At 35.0% G+C, this 22,603-nt stretch overlaps 1 long non-coding RNA gene across 1 annotated transcript in view; it reads right to left on the minus strand.

Annotated features, from left to right (window-relative positions):
* Nucleotides 1-9,812: 9,812 nt before the first annotated feature.
* Nucleotides 9,813-22,603, minus strand: part of LOC144616682 (uncharacterized) — a 77,821-nt gene continuing 65,030 nt past the window's right edge. The window contains exon 3 of the long non-coding RNA XR_013556243.2: nucleotides 9,813-11,519. This is a non-coding gene — a long non-coding RNA (uncharacterized LOC144616682). The remainder of the gene's footprint in view (nucleotides 11,520-22,603) is intronic.

The following is a 22,603-nucleotide window of genomic DNA, read 5'->3' on the forward strand; positions in this document are numbered from 1 at the left end:
ATTCCCATTTATTTTGTACAGCTCTGACATCCTTCCTTCATATTCCTTGAGACTTGATAAACCTTAATCCTTCTTTGCCCCATGTTGCCGAGGGTCTGGGGTAGGAGAATCTGAGGATACATGTAAAGAACTACTGGGATTATTTACCTAGCCCACTGCCCCCTAGTTACCCCCATTCAGATAGTGACCTATAGTCTTTTTATGCTTCTGGAGCATGAACACCTTACCCTGGACCCAAACTGAATCCCTTAGCCTCTACCCTGTGCAGAATACAAGAATGAAAGCTCTAGCAGTGACCAGGCTGGGACACAGTATTTGGCATATAGTTTCTCTCCTTCCTTGCTACCACCACACCTAAGAGTCACCCCCAAGGAATTCAAATCTACAAACATTTACTGTGTCTATCATGGCTTGATGCTGACAGTGGATAGTTAAATAAGACCCTAGTTCTTACTCTCAAGGAGCTTACTGTAATTTACAGAGTACCAGACAAGAATAACTCTTATTGCCTCCAGATCTCAAGCCACTATCATCAAAGCTTGTGCTATCGGATGGCACACTGTATGCTTCACTCAACAGAAGGATAAACATTTCCTAACAGAGATTTGATGGATCTGGAATCCCAAAGCATCCAAATGGGCAGATATGGAAGCTTTAAATTAAAACTCAGCCACCTATACCTATAGAGTACACAGTCAAGGAAAACAGGGGTTCAAATTAATGTTATAACTAATTGTAGAGTGGTTGCTTTCAAAATGCTTTCACATAGGTGATTTACTCTAATAATGCCACGGAATTTGGTCTTTTTATGGGACAGTTAGAATTAAGATCTAATGAATGGATTATAGCTATACTCAATTGTTATGGACTGAATGTGTTCCCCCCAAAATCGTATGATGAAATCTTCCTCCACCCCCCCCCCCCCCATGATGGCTTTAGGATGTGGAGTCTTGGGAGGTAATTAGGATTAGATGAGGTCATGAGGGTGGAGCCCTTGTGAACAGGATTAGTGCCCTGATAAGAGTCAGTAGAGGGGCACCTGGGTGGCTCCGTTGGTTAAGTGTCCTACTTTGGCCCAGGTCATGATCTTGCAGTTCATGAGTTCCAGCTCACGTTGGGCTCTGTGCTGACAGGAGCCTAGAGACTGTTTCGGATTCTGTGTCTCCCTCTCTCTGCCCCTCCCCTGCTCGTGCTCTGTGTCTCTCTCAGAAATAAACATTAAAAAAAATAATAAAAAGGGGTGCCTGGGTGGCTCCGTCAGTTAAGTGTCAGATTTCGGCTCACGTCATAATATCACGATTCGTGAGTTCAAGCACCACATCAGGCTCTGTGCTAACAGCTCAGAGCCTGGAGCCTGTTTCAGATTCTGTGTCTCCTCTCTCTCTCTGCCCCCCTCTTGCTCATGCTCTGTCTCTCCCTCAAAAATAAATAAACACTACATTTTTTTAAAAATAAATAAATAAATAGTCAATAGAGAGCTTGCTCCTCCTCTCTCCTCTCTACCCTGTGAGGATACAGTAAGCTGGCAGTGTGCAAATGTCAGCTATGCTGGCCCCCTGGTCTCAGACTTTTAGGCTCCATAAATGTGAGAAATAAATGTCTGTATTTTGCAGGCCACTCGGTCTATGGAAGTTTATTACAGCAGGCTAAAAAGATGAACACATCAACCTAAGATCTGGCATGACTGGTGTAGATGCTACATAGAAGTCATCCAAAAGATAATCTTCTGGAGGTATCATGATTCTTTGTCTAGAATTTGTGGCTATATATATTTCATGGTACAATTTCTGTGAACTTCAATAACAACACAAAAAATGCTTTGAATTCTTCTATATTTGAATTATTCTATACATTTGAATTCTTCTATATTTGATGATGTTGAGAAACATTTTAAGGACAATTCGAGACAAGCTGATCAGTCTATGTGTTCTATAAAGTAATTAATGCAATTATCACTTCTGAGTATTAGTCATATAAACTGATCCCTGCTAATATTTTAAGCTAAAATAGCTGTCAGAATCATTCTGCCCTTACTTGATAACTAAGAACAACCTGACTCAGCTCAAATATTGCCTCTACTATTTACTAGCTAAACTAATACAACTCAATAAGTTCTTTTGTGCCTCCATTTCTTCATTTGTAATATGGGAATAATAAAACAGGTATTATAAACATTAAACAAGAATAAACATTCAAGAAGAAGGCACTCAACATATGACATTTTGATAAGTTTTGATTTAAAGAATAGTTATAACAACATTTTTAGAATAATTCAAGGGGCAGCTGGGTGGCTCAGTTGGTTAAGCCTCTAATTCTTGATTTCGGCTCAGATCATGATCTCACACTTCATGGGATCGAGCCCTGAGTTGGGTGCCTAGATGACAGCATGGAGCCTGCTTGGGGTTCTCTCTCTCCCACTCTCTCTGCCTGTCCTCTGCTCGCACACCCTCTAAATACATACATACATACATACATACGTATGTACATAAATACATAAACTCATTTAGAATAATTCAGTAATTGTTTCACTAGATTTGTGGTGAAATATTTATTTTTCATGGGGCGCCTAGATGGCTCAGTTGGTTAAGCGTCTGACTTTGGCTCAGGTCCTGATCTCACTGTTTGTGACTTTGAGCCCCGTGTCGGGCTCTGTGCTGACAGCTCAGAGCCTGGAACCTGCTTTGGACTCTATCTCCATCTCTCTGTGCCCCATCCCCACTGATGCTCTGTCTCTCTCAGTCTCAAAAATAAATAAACATTAAAATTTTTTTAAAAAATAAAAAATAAAATAAAAAGTGCTAGATCACTTGTATTTACATCATATTCTTCTGCCTACATGTGTCTTTATTGGCACATAAGTATACAGCTCTCTATATTGGCCAAATCAATGGTCTGTTTTCTGGTGTAAAACTTCATCATCTCTTTGTGGGGTTTCTCATTATGCATGCTTGCACTGCTTTACCTCACAGGCCATAGATGTCATTCTGCAAAGTTGGTCACCTTGGTTGAATCACTCTAAAACCCAATATCTAATAACCATATTTGCTGTTCTGTGTCAGAAGCAAAAACCAGAGAAAAAAATCATGTTTCTTTTCCCAGATTTGTTTAAAAATCATCACTGAAATGAAATACAAAATAACAACAGCTAGTCTAACAAGATGCCAGGAAGTAGGTATTATTACCATCTCTATGTCACAGATAAGTAGAGAGGAATTTAGTACAGAAAGGAAAGATCATACAGCTGTTATGTGGCCAAGACAAGATTACTCCAGTTTCTTATGCCCTTGATTCAGATGCACTGTCCCCTGGGATTACATGTGTGGCTAAACAATGAATGGGCATCTATCTCCTAGTGATAACAAACTGGCTGCTCTTTCAGATTCAACAATTAGTGATGATAATTTGTGGCATGTACAGCTCCAACAAGTTCAATTTTCACAGACAGAAAGAAACTAGGGCATTGTAACTTTTTTGGGGTTTTTTTGGTACACATTTCACTAAATCTACAATGGTTGAACCCATAGTTTTGGTTATCATAAAGCTTAGATTAAATGTCTTTATGCTCACTAAATGTGCAGTTAATGATGAAAACATGATAAAAGACATAAAAATATCCATTGACGATCACTGACCTAACCAGAAATCTGACTCTCTACTTTTAAACTTAACACATGTCTAATATGGGTATTTCATGTAGTTCACATGATAGCTTAACAGAGCTATAGTCTAAATAAGTTTATAAATAACATTACTAAATAGTCGGCAAAGGTATTTTGTATTTTGTACAGAATGCCATACCAAATAGTATGTGAATAATAGAAGACACCTGAGTTCTAAATTGATGTGAGATTGGTGCTACAGAAGGCATAGTTTAGTGTTGGATCCCAATAAGCTGAAAGCTTTATGTCCCTTCCTGATAGGAAGAGATGCATCTTGTTTGGCAGGCCAGGAAGGGTCTATTATTTCTGACTCTGTATCACAGCAAAATGTATCATATTTAAATCTCAAATATTTGAAATTTTATTTCTCAAGCAAGCAAGCTTAGATGATAGTGCCTAACAATGAACCGGCCAAAAAAAATGCCCGTGATAAAGCAAAATGTCACGAAATCCATCATCATTAACTTGTGCGTAGGTGGAAAATCCTCAGGTCCTTACTCAACATATTTACGCTTGCTTTTTCTATACTGTAAAAGAGCCATTTAATTGTTTTTCTTTGTCCCCACTTCCAGCCCCACAACAAATGAGATACAACAGATTAATGGGTGAAGACTGCTATTTGAAGACACATTGAGAACATAAGAATGTGCTGATTGGTAGCAAGAGGAAATGTGGAGAGATATAGAAACAGACATAGCTTGAACCACATTCCCAGCTGGGGCCATTTAGTGTTGGAGCAAACAGCCACTCTCTAATCAAACCCCACAATATTTCATAGATCATTAATACATTATAGAAAATTATAATTTACATCCATGATAATTACCTTATATAAATTGGATGCCACAAAAATTACGTTCAGTATATTCTGTATAAGAAGACAAAAAGTTCCTAATATATTTTAAGAAATATTTCCATATGAAATGCTTCAAATTTTGTCTTAGCTTTGATATTTAAAGGATAAACACTAAAATGACCAGAACGGTCAAACATTCACACACACACACACACACACAAAAAGCGTTCCCTGAACGCTCTAGACTGTTGCAGTTTTATTAAATATAATAGTTTTTGAAGAATAATACTGGTATGTCTGATCTGGTTGGTGTCCTCAATAGCTCCCTCTCCACCCACAAAGCCAAGGGCTTTCTGTAAGTGCAATTCCAATACATGTTCCAAAAAATACCTGTAAGCTCCATTGACTACTCACCCTTCCGAATCCACTAATTCTGGCTTGGGGTCCCTGGTCACTATCCTGTTGCTTTGCACCTGCTTTGTACTTCAATTGCCTGTTTATTTCCTGGTTCTGGCTTTAGCCCTGGATAGAATTCACATATCCCATAGATCCGTGCCCTAGAGTAGCACTAAGAGAAAGATAATGTAAGTCATTTATGTAATTTCCAATTTTCTAGAAGCTACATTTCTTTATTTTCCCCCATGTTTTTATTTTTTAAAGGTTTTATTTAAATTCCAGTTAGTTAACATACTGTGTAACATTAGTTTCAGCTGTACGATATAGTGATGTAACACTTCCATACAACACCTGGCGCTCATCACAAGTGCACTCCTTAATCCCCATCACCTATTTAACCTGTTCCCGCACCTCTCCCCCAGCCACCTCTTCTCTGGTAACAACCAATTTGTTCTCTATAGTTAAAGTCTGTTTCTTGGTTTTCCTCTCCCTCTTTCTTCTCTCTAGAAGCCATATTCAAAAAGTCAAAGCAACAGAGACAATTTGAAAATACATGTATTTAACTCAATGTACTGCAATCATTGGAAAAATATTAATAAGGTTTTACTCTTTTTATTATACTCAGTCTGTTATCTTGTGTATATGTTGTACTTACAGCATATCTTATTTCAAGCTAGCTACATTTCAAGTGCTCAATCGATACATGTGGCTAGTGGCTACCATATTGGACAGTGCAACTCTAGAGCACTTGAGCCATAATCACCCCAAGTGCCAGAACCCCCACCAGCTAAAGCTTCAGATTCCCTGATTGTCTCTGAACATAGTTTGTGCAGTAGGCTACATTATTTGCTACAGACTGGGTGTATGTATTGATACATAGCTAATAATAATATCATTTTAAACAACTTTCTCATTTATACTTTTGACACCAAAACACTTTTTTTAGAGAGTGAGAGAGCACACACGTGCACCTGAGTAGGGCAGAGGGAGAGGGAGAGGGAGAATCCTAAGCAGGCTCCACACCCAGGGCGGAGCCTGACACAAGGCTTGATCTCACCACTGTGAGATCATGAGTTGAGCCAAAATCAGGAGTCCGTCAAACAACTGAGCCACCCATGTGCCCCCACACAAAAATACTTTTAAATATTTTTTTCTTCCAGTTGAGACCCCCATAAACCATATAAGGTACACAAAGGAGGCATCAATATCCCCATTTTATAGATAAAAAAACTGAGAATCAGAGGGATTAGTGGTCTATTTAAGGTTGTCAAACAAAGATAATATCTCAGTGAGAACTTTGTGATTTTTAATTTACAGCTCTTTCAATGACTAATTACTCCTTAAAACAATTCGACGATGAACCTATTTGTTGATTCTTGGATGCGAATTCCCAAATAATGCAGACATCTGGTCAGCAGTAGCCTAATTCATTCTCTTGAGCAATGATATCAAATATATATTAAAGCATGCACAGTCGACCCATAGACATCAAGGCTAATAGAAGAAAGTCTGCATGAAATATGCGGGAAAGATGTTTTTTCTTCATGTATAAGCAGAACTAACACTTGGGCAATGATTAAATCACATTGAGAAACCTCAAAGACACATATAAAAGGAAATTCTTTGAGGGGTTTGCTTCTTGTTTATTTTTTAGAAATGAAGTGATCTAAAAAAGAGAGGACAAGCTCATTCAGTTATAGCTTTCATATAATTACCACAAACTCTAATGCAAATTAGACTGTAGGTCTGCTCAATGTACATTTCTGTGCTTGCCAAATTATGTTTGGCAGTGTGGTCAAGCAAGAACAGATGCACACTGGGCCGAGTTTTCTTGGGCTGTTCAATAATTAGGAGGACCATGTATTATAATAAACCACATCCCCTTGGCTAAGATTTGGATGCAAATTGCACACTAATTCACTTCCAAGTTTTTTGGAAGCTCACCAAGAGAGATGAAAATCAGGGAAATATACTGTTTACTTCAGGAAATTTGTTTTAAACTAAATATGGCTCATTTCTAAGAGGCGTTGGGGAACTCCATAAGAAATGTAACAATAGCTTTTTCAGGTTCCATTCAGTAGGAATAAGAAAATGCTAACAGGCTCCTTTGAAGAGTTTTTCCTCTGTTACCTGCCAGTTCTAACCATCTCTATGAACACACTGAGGGAGTCCTAAATGGAGGATAAACAGCAGCTTCTCATATCTGTAAAACATCCCGTTGCTCAAATGGAGGGTGAAATCAGTTCAGTGAGTGAGACTTTGTCAACATTTTCTGCAACTGACTGATAGGTAGCAGGTTGTCCCTTAGACCAGGAAGTGGGTGGGTGGAAACATTTTTTTCTGCAAAGCCAAAATAACCATTATAATAATAAAATCCCTTGCATGATTTCAACTAGTATTTCTTAGTAATCCAACAACTGCAAATACTATCTAGAATGGGATATTAAAAAAAAAAAGTGAGCGCTCAAAGACCGAAGCCTATGCCACATTCATTACATATCCTCATCAATTTACAGAAAGAAGCCAAAGCCTTCCAATGTCACTTTTATTCTTAGATGAAGTTACATCCTCTCATGTTGTTAAGAAGACCTGCATGTTTGTCCCAGTCTCTTTCTCCAAATTCCATTGTATTTATTTATTTTTACTATTTGTTTGAGTTCAGTATTAACTCCATCACTGACCTGGATCTATGTATGTCAACTGTGATAGACATAAAAATACACTACCTGCATCCCCATTCCAGGCAGAGTTTGTTGCCCAGCTTTGGGAAGTGCAGCAAGCAGACATTCTCCAACACTCAGCTCTTTCAGGATCTGCCTCTGTGGCAGACAGCCTCTTCACCTGAGGTTCTGCTCAATGAAAGTGATCTACATCTAATGCCTGAGCCATTGGGTAGAGCTCCCTTCAGAGATCTATTATGATCACCTTTCTTTTATCCATGCTAATCCCCAATAAACACCCTAACTTCCATCTCATCATCTGCTTCCAGAAAATACAGCCTATAGTCGAGCTTCTTTCAGTATCCTTCTACCCAACCTGGATCTATGACATGAATGCTAGGACTTGATCATGTTCTCCAGTTAGACCAGACACTCCAGCCTCTCAGCATTCCCTTCAGGATTCATTAAATCACTCCTTTCAGGAGAGTCTCCAACACTTTCTTTCTTTCTTTCTTTTCTTTTCTTTTCTTTTCTTTTCTTTTCTTTTCTTTTTTTGTCCCCCAGAATTTTCTGACTTGATCCAATGAGTTACTCGATATCATTCTTCAGATTGATGTCTATAGCAATGCTAAGTACAGACTACAGTAGTATATTCATAATAGCAGTGAATAACCACTTTTTTTTAAGTTTGTACTTTTAGATAACTGTAGATTCACATGCAGTTTCAAGGAATAATACAGCAAGATCCCAAAAATCCTTCAGCCAGTTTCACTCAATGATAATATCTTGCATAACTATAGCATAACATCACAACCAGGAAATTAACACTGATTAAATCCAATGATCTATTTCAGATTTTACTAGTTTTACATGCCCTCATTTGTGTGTATGTAACTTTCATACATACAATTTTATCATATGTGTAGATTGGTCTGACCACCACAACAGTCAGGACACAGAAGAGTTCCATCACTAGGCTTGTTGGTGCTACCCTTTATAACCACAGTGCACCATCCCTCCCAACTCCCTCCCTAACCCCTGGAAACAGCTCATGTTTTCCATTTCTATAATTTTGCCATTTCAAAACTGTTATATAAATGAAACCATACAGCATATAACCTTTTGAGAGTGGTCTTTTTCACTCAGCATAATTCCATTGAAATCTATGAAAGGATGTATCAATAGTTCTCTTTTTATTGCTGAGTAGTGTCTCATAGGAAGTATGGACCACAGTTTATTTAACCATTAATCCATTGAAGAACATTTGGGTTATTTCTAGTTTTAGACTATTAAGATAAAGATGCTTTGAATATTCATGTACAGGTTTTTGTGTGAATGTACATTTTCATATCTCTAGGATAAATGACAGAATGCATTTGCTGAATCATTTGTTAAATACATGTTTAGCTTCTAAGAAATTGCCACACTCTTTAGCAGAGTGGCTATACCATTAAAATCTGCACTATCAATGTGAAAGTGAACCAGTTTCTCAACACCATCACCAGGATTTTGTGTTATCTTTTTTTTTTTTTTAATTTTAGCCATTCTGATAGGGGTGCATGAGACTGCACTGTGGTTTGAATGTGCCCTTTCAAATTGCCAAGAATGTTGAACATCTTTTCAGGTACTTATTTCCCATATGTTTATCCTCCTCAGTGGAATATTTCTTGCTGTCTTTTGCCCATTTTGTAATGGGATTATTTGCTGTATTATAACTGGGCTTTGAAAGTTCTTAATAGATTCTAGACACAAGTTCCTTGTCAATACATGATCCACAAATATTTCCTCCTACTCTGTAGTTTTTTTCATCTTCCTAAGTATTTTATTTTTAAGTAGGCTTTGTGACCAGCACAGAGCCCAACATGGGGTTTGAACTCACAACCATGAGATCAAAACCTAAGCTGAGATTGAGTCAGATGCCCAACCAACTGAGCCATACAAGGGCTCCTGTCTTTTCATCTTCTTAACACAGTCTTTGGCATAGCAGAAGTTTTAAATTTTGATAAGGTCCAATTTATCAATTTTTATTTTTATGGATTGTGCTTTTGGTGTCAAGTCTGAGTAATGAGTTTTTTATTGTAACTTTTTTTTTTCATTTTGAATTTTTAACAAGCATTTTTATTTTATTTCTTGGAAAGAAATTCACATGGTAAAAATAAATCCAAACAGTCCAGGAAGGTATAAAATCAACAATGAATGTGTTTTCAAGAAACATCTACAAATTATTTTTAAAATCAAACAGCAGCAAGCTTTTAAATTAATTAAGACAAACTTTTAATTAAGAAAGACAGCCAGGTTGTGTAATAGTGAATATAATCACATATTTATTATACAGTATTTTCAGATGATCTACTTCTTCTCAATTCAATGAGATTCATGGTTAATTTATGAATGGGGATAGCTCACATTACATTCAATATTTATTCACTTATTTGTTCAACCAATATTTTGGACAATGTTTGAACTGAACTGCATACTTGACCTTACCTATCACTCACTTTCATTCAAAAACCCTTAATGTCGTAGTTATACAATGATATTCAGTAGTATTTCTTCTATATTCTTCTACATGGTACCATAAGTTGCCAGGAGATGTATAGTTATAAACTTTCAATTTCATTCCAAATCAGCTCTTAATTTGTTAAAGATAAAGGTGTGATATCTGTGTTTTGTGGTGGGAAAACATCAGTAGTAAGGTGTCTGATGATAGAAAAATTGCCATAAAGACAATTAATATGCTTTGTTTTTAAGAAACATTTCAAATAAAAAATAATTATTGTTAGCACCAAGCAATTTAGTTAAGGCAAAGTTGAGAAGATATCACAGCTTCCAGGAAAGCCTTAATGTTAATCAGACAATAGAATAAAATATAAAATTGAGTACACATGAACATAAATACGCAATGGCAGAAAATTTTAAATTATTTGTAGACACATATGGATTCCAAATCAGTTGTAATCACTCAAGAACAAATGGAGACATCATTTTGAGTAAATCAACAAAACCATAACAACTATTTTTAAAATTGAGTGAAACTAGATTGTGCAAGGGTAAACAAATGATGTGCAGAATACTTTGATATTAACTATAATGCCATATTAAATAGTAAATTCAAATCAGCATTCGTAGGTAAAATAATGTTGTTAAAATAATATTTAATTACATGTTTTCTAGGAACCTCAAACTGTTTTTGCAAACAAATTAATGTTGTAAAGGAAAATACCTCAAGAAGTTTCTGCAAGTTAATAGAACAATAATATGTAAATCTGACACCTGTGAAGTGGACACATTTTTTATATTAAATATAATTTATTGTCAAATTGTTTTCCATGCAACACCCAGTGCTCATCCCAACAGCTGCCCTCCTCAATGCCCATCACCCACTTTCCCTTCTCTCCCACCCCCCATCAACCCTCAGTTTGTTCTCAGTATTTAAGAGTGTCTTATGGTTTGCCTCTCTCTCTGTAACCTACCTCCCTTTCTCTCCCCCATGGTCCTCTGTTAAGTTTCTCAAGATCCACATATGAGTGAAAACATATGGTATCTGCCTTTCTCTGCCTGATTTTGAAGTGGACACATTTAACCATACAGCCTGGAGAAACAGAAAACAACCAGTCAGCAGAGACTGGAGAGATGCAGAGATAAGAGATAGAAAAAGAAAGCATCACCTGGGTTGCTGAAGATGATCAATTCCTTATACTCAAATCTTGGTTGTATTCTTGCCCTGAGTTGTGTGATAAGATCTTCTATTTTTACTATAAATTTCTTTTTTTTTCTGCATTTAGAACATAGGTCCAGCCATGATGAAGTAAAAAGTACCAGATTTGCCTTACATCCTTAAAAAATTTTGAAAACAGACAAAAGAGGGGCACCTGTGTGGCTCATTCAGTTGAGCATCCAACTCTTCATTTTTGGGCTCAGGTCATGATCCCAGGGTCATGGGATTGGGCCCATGTTGTGTTCTGCACTGAACATGGAGCCTGCTTAGGATCTTCTCTCTCTCTCCCTCTAAAAAAAAACAAAAAACAAAAAACAAACAGACCAAAGATCAAGATATGGAATAATAAAATGAATACTGGACAACAAGAAGCACTGGACAGTGATCCCTGGGAAAGCAGAAACAAATGATTTGATCCCTACAAAGGCCCAAGCTCACTACATGAGAAGATTTTCCAAGCCACAATATAAGGAGGAGAATCAAAAGAGAGACTGCAATTTTGCTGAGTTTCAGAGACAGAATACAGATTTTGGGGGGTAAAAGTGGCTGAAACCTTGAAAGCAAAGTAACAAAGAGAAGAGAAGTCTGCTAGTAAGAGGAAGAATGCAGGAGAGGTGCTATAGAAGAGTTTCCCTTGAGTGTCTGGCTAAGTACTGATCTGCACATGAGTAGTGAGGCCAGGAAAGGAACCACTAGAAAGAGGCAGCTCAATTCTCAAAGGCTAAATTGGTCCAGAAATAGGATCTATTCTCACTAGCCAGAGTAAAAAGACCTTCTAATACAGAGTATGTAGTAGAGTCCTCGGAAGTACTGTACTGTTCTGTTAGCAAATTAGTCTAGAATGAAGGGTATCTGAACCCTCACTAACAAACCTTGAAAGGAAGCCCCAAAGGATAATATTGGACCCATGTAACTTAACTTTATCCAAGAACAAAGCTCTCAAATATTTGAAATATTAGTCCCATAGGGCTCCTGGGTGACTCAGTCAGTTAAGCTTCCAACTTCAGCTCAGGTCATGATCTCATGGCTTGTGAGTTCAAGCCTGGTGTTGAACTCTGTGCTGACAGCTCAAAGCATGGATCCTGCTTCAGATTTTGCGTCTCCCTGTCTCCCTGCTCATGCTCCATCTCTCTTTCCTTCAAAATCAAATAAAATACAATAAAATAAACATTAAAAGAGAAAATTTTTAAATAAAAAATAAAAGAATAAGAAAATATTACTCCCTTCAAAAATCCAGAAAACAACCTAAAATTCACATGTGTTAGCATTCAACCAAAAATGGTCAAATGTGCAAAGAAGTGGGAAAGTATGATGCAAATCCAAGAGAAAAATCAATGATTAGAACCCTACTCAAATAGGGGCACCTGGGTGGCTCAGTCGATTGAGCATCCGACTTTGACTCAGGTCATGATCTTGTGGTTTGTGGGTTTGAGCCCTGTGTCAGGCTCTGTGCTTACAGCTCAGAGCCTGGGGCCTGCTTCGAATTCTGTGTCTCCCTTTCTCTCTGCACCTCCCCTGCTTGCACTCTGTATCTCTCTGTCTCTCAAAAATAAATAAATGTTAAAAAAAATAAAAAATAAAATAAAAGAACCACACTTAAATATGTTGATAGTATATATTAAGTTAAAATCTAGATAATCCATATCTAGATTTGGATACTCTAGATATCTAGATTTAGATATTTAGATATCTAGATATCTAGATCTAATAAAGAAGGTATGGGAAACCTGAAATTTTGGGAAGTGGAAAATAAAAAACAAAAACTGAACTTCTAAGGCTGAAAAATAAAATATATGAAATAAAAATCATGCCAAATAGGATTAAAAACAGAATAAACTTTACAGAAGGGGAAATAAGTGAGTTTATAAATACAGTAATATAACTATACAAAATGAAATACATAGGAAAAAAAAGAGTAAAATAAAAACAAAAAAGCCATCAGCGGGTTGTGGGAAGATAACAATAAGCCTAACATAAGGATAACTGAAGACCCAGAAAGGTAGGGGGTAGAAAAATATTTGAAATAATAATCACCTTATATTCCAAATTTGATAAAATACAGAAATCCTTAAATCCAACAAGTTCATGCAACTCATGCAGAACACACAACTCATGCAGAAGACACAAGAAGAAAACTATGCAAAGGCATATCACAATAAAATTAACATAAACTAGGGAGTTGAGGGAGAGGCCCTGAAAGCAGCAAGACTAAAAATGGCACATTATGAACAATAACAAAAAATAATGAGGTAGACTTTTCAAGAAACCACACAAGCGAGAAGACAATGGAACAACATCTTTAAAGCACAAAAGGAAAAGAACTGCCAACCTATAATTCTATACCCAGAAAAAATATCTTTTTGAAAATGAGAGTCAAAGTAAATTTATTTTGGTTTACAAAAATCGAGAGAATTCATCCCCAGCGGACTAGAGCTATGGAACACACTAAAGAAAGTTCTTCAGGGAGAAGTAAAGTAAACGTAGGTAGAAATGTAGATCTACTCAAAGAAATGAAGATCACAGGAAAGGTTAAGTTGTGATAAAATATAAAAGGCATTTTTTTTTCATTTCTTATCTCCTTAGAGCAAAAGCAATAAACATACGTTATGTGGCTTGTAGATTTGTAAGTAAAATTTACTACAAAAATAGCACAAGCTGAGGAAGGTTAAAATGGAAAAACAAGGTTAGTAAGTTTCTTATGTGATAATATATTATTTGAAGACAGACTGTGATAATAAAACTATGTAATGTAAAGTCTACATCAACAGAACAGAAAATAAAGAAGTATAGCTAATATGCTAACAATGGAGATAAAATAGAATTATTAAAAAAAAAACTAATCTGACAAGAAAAAGTAACAGAGAAAAAAGAAGTAAGAAAAGAAAAAAGAACAAAGAACAGATAGGACAAATAAAGCCTAAATAGCAAGATGGTAGATTTAAACCTGACTACATCAAAATTCACATAACAGTTTATACTCCTGCAATACAATAGTTTGGTGATGGAAACATTCATTATGTGACTGCAGTAATAGTTTCATGGGTGCATATATAAGTCAAAAATGATCAAATTATATATTTAAATATGTACAGTTTTATTGTACTTCAATTATGCCTGAATAAATTTATAAAATAGATAACCAAAAAAGATAGAAAAAGAAAGAAAATAGTAGAATTTAAAATAGTCTCAAAAATATGAAATACTTAGAAATAAATTTCCAAATATTTCAAGTTAAAGGTATATATATTGTTAAATTACATAAAACATAAACAATGCTAATCTCTATCTTGTATTAAAGAAACACACTTGACATATAAATATATAATATGTTAAAAGTAAATTGATACCAAAAGATATACGCTGTGAAAACAATAGTCAAAAGGAAGCAGAAGTGGCTATACAAGTATTAGACAAAATAGATTTCAGAAAAATGAATATTTCCAGAGAGAGTAAATTCATAATGATGATGGGGTAAATTTTTTTAAGAGGCATCAAATCTCCTAAATGTGTTTGTACTTATTATCAGAGATTCAAAATACATGCAGATTAACATGAGAAAACTAAAGGCAGAATTAGACAAATCCATAATATAATTAGATATTTCAATATCCCACTCTTAATAATCAATAAAGAAACTAGAGAGAATATCAGTATGTCTATTTAAGACTTGAACAACACTACCAACCAACTTGACCAAATACATATTTATAAATTCTGTCAAGCAACAGTAAAATGCATATTCTTTTCAAGTGCATGTGAACTATTTAAAGAGATAGACGATTTGGGGTCTTAAAACAAGACTCAATAAAATTTAAAACACTGAACACATACATGGTATGTTCTCTTATCACACTGATTTAAATTAGAAATCAATTTCCTTAAATGATATCTGGGAAATCTTCAAATATTTTAAGTTAAGTGACACACAGCCAAATAACTTGTAGGCCACAGAAGAAATCACAAAGTTAATTTTAAAATACTTTAACTGTATGAAAATGGAAATACAGTACAACAAGATATGTAAAATGCAGTGCCTGGGGGATAGCATTAAATACTTATGTAAGGGAGAAAAAAGGAAGATATACAATCAATGATCTAAGTTTCCACTTTACAAATTAGAAAAAAAGGAAACAAACTGAAGTAGCAGAAGAAAAGATATAATAAAGATTAGAGCAAAAGTCAATAAAATATGAAACATAAAAACACTAAAGAAAATCAAGAAAATCAAAAACTGCTTCTTTGAAAAGAGGAAAAAAATTGACAAACATAGTTATACTAATAATGAAGAAAAAAGAAGACACAAATTACCAACACCATGAATAAGAAACAAGACATCATTACTGATTCTACAGGCATTAAAAGACTAATAAGGTAATCCTATGAAAATTATATTCCAATAACTAAAATAAAATGGGCAATTTCTTAAATGACATGAACTACCAAAATCCACTAAAGTAGAAATACATTAAGTTGAATGTTCCTATTATATTAGAGAAAATGAGTTTCTAACTTTAAAAGGTCCTACAATGAAAACTTCAGGCCCAGATGGCTTTAGTGGTGAATTTTATCAAACATTTAAAAGGAAATGCAGCCAATTCTACACAAGCTCTACCCAACAGTAGAAGAGAAGAGAATTCTTTTTGATTCATATGAGTCCATCATTAGCTTTGTACAAAAAAGCAGAAAAACAAGTTATAAGAATATCCACTTTTACCACTTTTATTCAATCTTATAGTGGAGATCCTGGCCAGGGCAATAAGGCAAGAAAAAGAAATAAAAGGCATGAAAATTGAAAAAGTAGTAAAGCTGTCTATATATTTTTTTAATGTTTATTTCTGAGAGAGAGAGAGAGAGAGAGAGAGAGAGAGAGAAAACATGAGTGGAGGAGGGGCAAAAAGAGAGGGAGACACAGAATCGGAAGCAGGCTCCAGGTTCTGAGCTGTCAGCACAGAGCCTGATGCAGGGCTCAAACCCACGAACTGTGAGATCATGACCTGAGCTGAAGTCCAACGCTCAACTGACTGAGCCACCCAGGTGCCCCAAATACTGTCTACATTTATAGACAACATGATCACCTTTATTGAAAAACCCTAAGGGATCTATAAAAAAAAAAAAGGCAATGACACCATTGAGGGTAACAAAGCCACAGAATACAAAGTGAAATCAACTCCATTTCTTTACACTAGCAAATGCAAAAAGCAATTGTATTTCTATACATTATCATTGAACAATCAGAATCTGAAATCACAAAAATATGGTTAGGCAGTTTCCTTAAAAATTGAACATTCACATGCTATACCAACCAAGCCATTCCATTTCTAAGTATTTACTCAAGAGAAACAAAAGCATATGTCCATACAGAGACTCATACACAAATGTTTATCACAGCTTTATTTGTAATCACCATAAATTGGAAACAACCCAATGTCCATCAATGGGTGAAGAGAGAAATAAATCCTGGTGTATTCATACAATAGAACAGTATTCAGCAATAAAATGAAACAATTATTCATGCATGCAATAACATGGATGAATCTTGAAATCATTATGTTTTGTAAAAGAAGCCAAGAATAAAAGTAATACTGGACGATTTGATTTACATAAAATTCTAGAGCATACAAGCTAATTTATTATAACAGAAGGCAGGTTAACAGACATCTGGGGCCAGAGGTGTAGGAAAGGATCAACTGCAAAGGCATGAAGAAACTTTGAAGAATGATGAAAATGTCCTTTGTTTTGATTGTGATGATAGTGTCATGAGTATATAAATAAGTCAAAACTGATCAAATTGTATACATTACATATGGGCAGTGAGTTGTTCTTCAATTTTATCTCAATGAATTTGTGGCTATAAATAACTGAAGGAAATAAAAAGTAAAGAAAAATAATTTAAAATAGCATGTAAAGTATGAAATATAAAAGGGATAAATTTAAAATATGTGTGAAACCTTTATGCTGAAAACTATAAAATATTATTAAAAGACAGTAAAGATGTCTTAAATAAATACTTATATACTATGCTCATGGATTGAAAGCATCAATACTGTTAAAATGTCAGTTCTCAAAATAGTTGCAATACAATCCAAAACAGATTCTTTTTCAGAAATTAATAAATTGATTGTAAAATGTATACGTGGGGGTGCATTCACACAAATGCAGGAATGTAAAATGTATAGGCCACTTGGGTGGCCTAGTCAGTTGAGAGTCTGACTCTTGATTTTGGTTCAGGTCATGATCTCATGGTTGTGCGACTGAGCCCTGCATTGGGGCTATGCACTAGGTGTGGTGCCTGCTTAAGATTCTCTCTCTCCCTATCCCTCTTTCCCTCTCTCTCTCTCTCTTTCTCTCAAAAAAATACTAATAAAATAAATAAGAAATAAAATGTATAGGTATAGGGAACTAGAATGTCCAAAATAATTTTGAAACCAAAGGAAAAAGTCAGAGGACTTACACTACTGATCTTAAGACTTATAATAAAGCTACAATAGTCAAGGTATTAGTATTCAAATTAATAGATCAATGGAAAAGAAGCCCAGAAATGGACCAACACATATATGGTCTGTTGATATTTGATAAAAGTGCCAAGGCAATTCAATGTATAAAATTGATTTCCAAAGTACTGGAACAATATTCACACGCACAAAAAAAAAAAAAAACAAAAAAAACAAAAAACAAACAAAAAAAAAAAAAACAGAAAACAAAAATGAAAAACAAACCAAAAAAAAAAAAAAAAAAAAAAGCAAAGAACAACTCTGGATCTTTACCTGTATATACCAAACTTAACTCAAAATGGATCATAGACCCAAATTTAAAAGCTAAAACTATAAAACCAATAGAAGAAAATGTTAGTGACTTTACATCAGGCAAAATTTCCTAAGACTCAAAAATTACAGACTATAAAAAAATTGAAAAATGATACTTCATCAAACTAAAAAGTTCCTCCTCAAAAGACAATGTTAAAAAATGTAAGAGTATGCTTATGTCTTACTCCAGATCTATGAACTCGTTATCTCCAGATGTGGTTCCATGTCATTTGAACCATGACTAATGATAATTACTGCTTTACATTCTTAAAAACAAAAACTTGAGAATTTCAATATACTATATTGGTAACCTTCATATAGGACCAAAGAAGAGCCATATGGAGAAAAAGAAGATATGTATTTTCTAAAGAAAATAAGGAAATTTGACTCAGAGAAGGTTTAAGGGATGGATTAATATATTGTTCCGCAAGTGTACAAATGATCTCTATGCAGTGATCTTCACACAAGTGCAGGAATTTAAAAGAATGGAAAAATGAAATATGAAAAATTTAAGCTGAAAATAAAAACTAGTTTCTGACAGTTGGTTTCCAAGCAAGGTTGTGGAATCTTCTCAAACATTCATTAAGATAAATTATCACTCAGTATTTAAAATGATCCTAACCCCTAGAAGATAATCTAGGAAATTTAAGTTTCTCTCTGAGGGGACTAGACACAAGGGGGCCACTCTCTGAAGGTAAAAATAGTGACCTCAACGTTCATTTGCCCAGAAGTGTCCATTCTCAAGTTGGGAGTCAAGAATATCCCAACACAAACAATCTATATCCTCTGCCCACTTGTTAAATTGTACTCTGTTAATGTACTATTGAAAAACTACAATAGTTTTCTCTTTGTTGGCCTACTTACAAGCAAAGAGTAGTCAGTAAGGAAGGAGATAAGGAAAGTTTTTAAACTTTTGAATTTATGTGTATCAGAAATAAGATCCAGCAGGTCCCAAGAATATGCTCCATGTCTGTCTGCTTTGTCTGGAAAACAGTTTTCACACATATGTTAAAATCTAGATAATAATCAACCCCAGAAACTAGTGTAAGCAAGAACAAAATAGGTGAGGTTTTGTTTATACTGTATATCCTGATCTCCCCCAACTGAATGTTAGAAATCAGGGTGTATGTGTCTGAAGGAGTATCACAAAGCAGGCACTCTAGAAATGATTATTTTGCTACCACAAAAGTAATGCATGCTTATTTTAGAAAATAGAGCTGAACACACACAAAAATAAAATAAAAAAGCAAAGAAAAATTATTCATAGTTCTGCCACCCAGAGATAATTATAATTAATACTTGGATACCAACCATTGATACACTAACCCACCCATAACAACAAAATGAAAGCAAGAAGTGAATAATTTTTGAGATCTTGAGAAGTACATTCTTCAGTTAACATATGGATGACTCTGCTGTTCCAGCTATTATGTCAAAAAGAGTTCACTTCCACCAAATTGCTATGTTGAGAGTTTGGTAACCTCATTTACCTAATTGCAACACCCAGAAGTTAATTGTGTCTCCCTTGCTTGTCACCTTGCATTCTAAACAGAGGAACACCATTTTTTAATGGAAATGTCTTACTTTTTCTTTATCCTCAGTTCTTTCCATTGGAAACTATTGCTTCCCACTTAGTTGAAAAATGAATATTTTCCGCAGAGATTAAAGATCAAAATTTACCTTCCTTATACAAATATAAATTTCTTCTCTACTTTTTCTTGGGTCCTTGTCCCTAAAGTGTAGCAGTAATAACTCCCATATTAAAAAAAGAATACCATACAAACAGGAACTATTATTGTTGCTCATTCTTGCTGTCCTTTTTCCACAACCACAGGGAGCCAAATTACTAATTCTTTATTGGATTTGTCATTGGAAATGGTGCCAACATGGAATTGGAATGAGAAAACAATTGGTCTTCCTAAGTAGAACACAGAGCACAAATCTTTGAATTAGTTCTAATAATGAAAGCATCTTGTGAAGGGCTTCAATGACAGGATAAACTCATCTGTCCCTAGTGTAAGACCCATATCAATTACACTGGGCATAAGGAGGATGGTACACAACAAAGGGAATTAAAATACAGAGGCTGACGGTCCAGACAAAGCCTGACTTTGGTCAAAGGCAGCCTCTCCAAGTGTTATCTATCTTTAAGCCAAGTGCTTTTAAATAAGTTTAAATACCAATAGGGGGTTAATTTGAGACCAATTTGATTTTATTTCTGAATTAATGGTTTTTAAATCTGCTTTTATAATTTCTGCTTATCAAGGATTGCCCTTCTGGTATAAAAACTGAGCCAAGACTCAGTTATCAAATTACTATGAAGGGTTCTGTTAATTAGATAGTTTATCTGTGATGAGTTGTTGACACTGAGATGATGTGTGTTAAATAATTTTAAAATATTCTGTGGGGCACTAACTTCGTGGCTCAAAGCATTGCTTATCCATTTTTCAGACCCTGCTTGAAGTTAAACTAGAAGCTCTTAGTAAAAATTAATATGATGGTGTAATACATTTCTTAAATATAGAATCATTCATATCTTAAAATTATACGTATGAGAGAATAAATCTTCTGGCACACTTTATTAAGCTCCTCTAGACCATTCTAACTAATTCAGCCTCTTTCACATGCTGGTTGGTCTTTAACTGCTCAGTATAGACTGCCAGGAAATTCATCACTGCTGTTATTAAACACAATTCTCAGGATTTGCTCTTTTCATAGTGTTTCTTTTAAAAGCTTTTTTGGTGATTTTTCCTCTGGCTTCTCTTTCTACCTCCAAATCAGGCAACCCAAGAGAAATCTCAGAAACTGAAATATTTTTTTCCCATGTAGGTAAATTAAAGCTCCAGCTGTTAAGGGTTTTTCTTTCTATCTGTCAATTTCCTTTTTCTAGTTATAGTCTGTGACGGCAGAGGCCAAGAACAGTCCACAGGGAATGGCTTGGAGCCTTACAACAAGCTGGTATCTTTGCATTTTCTAGAGGAAAAAACATTGAACATTGGACACAAGTCTTTAACAGCAGGACAGCTGCTAATTAATTAACCTATAATTGTTAAAAGCACAAATCATTCTTTATTATCTCTGCAATTGCATTTTAAGCTCCTGTTAAATGTTGATTTTATTTACAACTTTGGTATTGTTTTTTTTTTCTTTTTTTAATTTTGCTATTTTCTTTCCTCACTAATTCTCTAAGACACATGGTATACCAGAACAACTGAGTCTCAGAATCTGGAGTCCTCAGTCTTCCTAGTTTTTTATTTTAATTAATAGCTATAATGTGTTCAGCCAGTATACACATGGGTCAGAAAAAGATATGGCTCTTTCAAGGTAGTAAAGTTCACTGTGAGTCACTAAACTCATATGAACCCTGAGTTCAGATTCCAGTGTTACCACTACTTGTGTGGTCTTAGGCAAGTGGACTCTGTTAGTCATGATTTTATATTTATAAAATAAGGAGACTGGAATCCACAAGTACCCTTTCCAGCTCTAATATTCCATGATTCATTTTATCAGAGGAACTTATTATTGCAAAGGAACAAAAATGGAGTTCACATGAAGCAAGCATGCATTCTAAACTGGTTTTGTTCAGTTTCTTCAAAGGAGGTTTCAAAGAAAATTATCAACAAAGAAAGAAGAACATTGGGTACGAGGTAAAAGGAACAAACATGGGTCAAGGAGGAGGACCAGGTTGCAGTTACAATTGTGCCATTAATAACTTAACCGTGAACAAATTATGGGATTGAAACTTCTGAGGCCAATGACTGAACTCCAAATTGAAGAGATTTGACTTAATCATCTTTGAGCCCTGTTCAGTACAAAAATTCTATGATTCTAAAAAAAAGCCCAAGAGCCATGGAGGAGGATATCTGGAAATATTCAAACAATTATTGACAATGAACTCCACTCTTTTGCTCCTGGTTGGAGAATGTTGTTCAAAAACATGCTGTCTCAGACCATCAATGGCAAAGTAAAAACATTCCCTTGAGGACCTGAAACAAATGCTACAACTAAGGGTAACTTTCTAAATCTGTAACATCTTAGTTATCATGATGGCAATCTCTCAGGTATACATATATTTTGCTAAAAGGCTGGGGTGCATGAGTATTGCAAGCTTGTAATATATATATATATATGTGTGTGTATATATATATGTGTATGTATATATACATATATATATACATACACATATATATATATATATGCATGAGTATTGCAAGCTTGTAGTATACAGTATGCATGTGTATATATATATATATATATATATATATATATATATATATATATATATAAAATCACTAATATTTTTCAAGCTCTATTCCAATTAAGAAATCTGAAAGAAACAACTTGGGGGTAAATTTACTGGACACTGCCTGAAAGCAGATGGTGTAATCCATTCCAAAGAGTCAATTCTCCTGCCTTTCTTTTTTCTTTTCTTTATTTATGCTTGCCTCCTTGGAACTCAGTCAGATGCTTTTCCTTTTTCTTCAAGACACTGACTCTTCCCCTATTGACCCTGAGACCTCCATTTTTTGCAAGTCCTACTTAGGATAAGTAACATATTCCAATAGCCATTG

Source organism: Panthera onca, chromosome B3, assembly GCF_046562875.1.
Source record: "Panthera onca isolate mPanOnc1 chromosome B3, mPanOnc1 haplotype 2, whole genome shotgun sequence".
NCBI lineage: Eukaryota > Metazoa > Chordata > Mammalia > Carnivora > Felidae > Panthera > Panthera onca.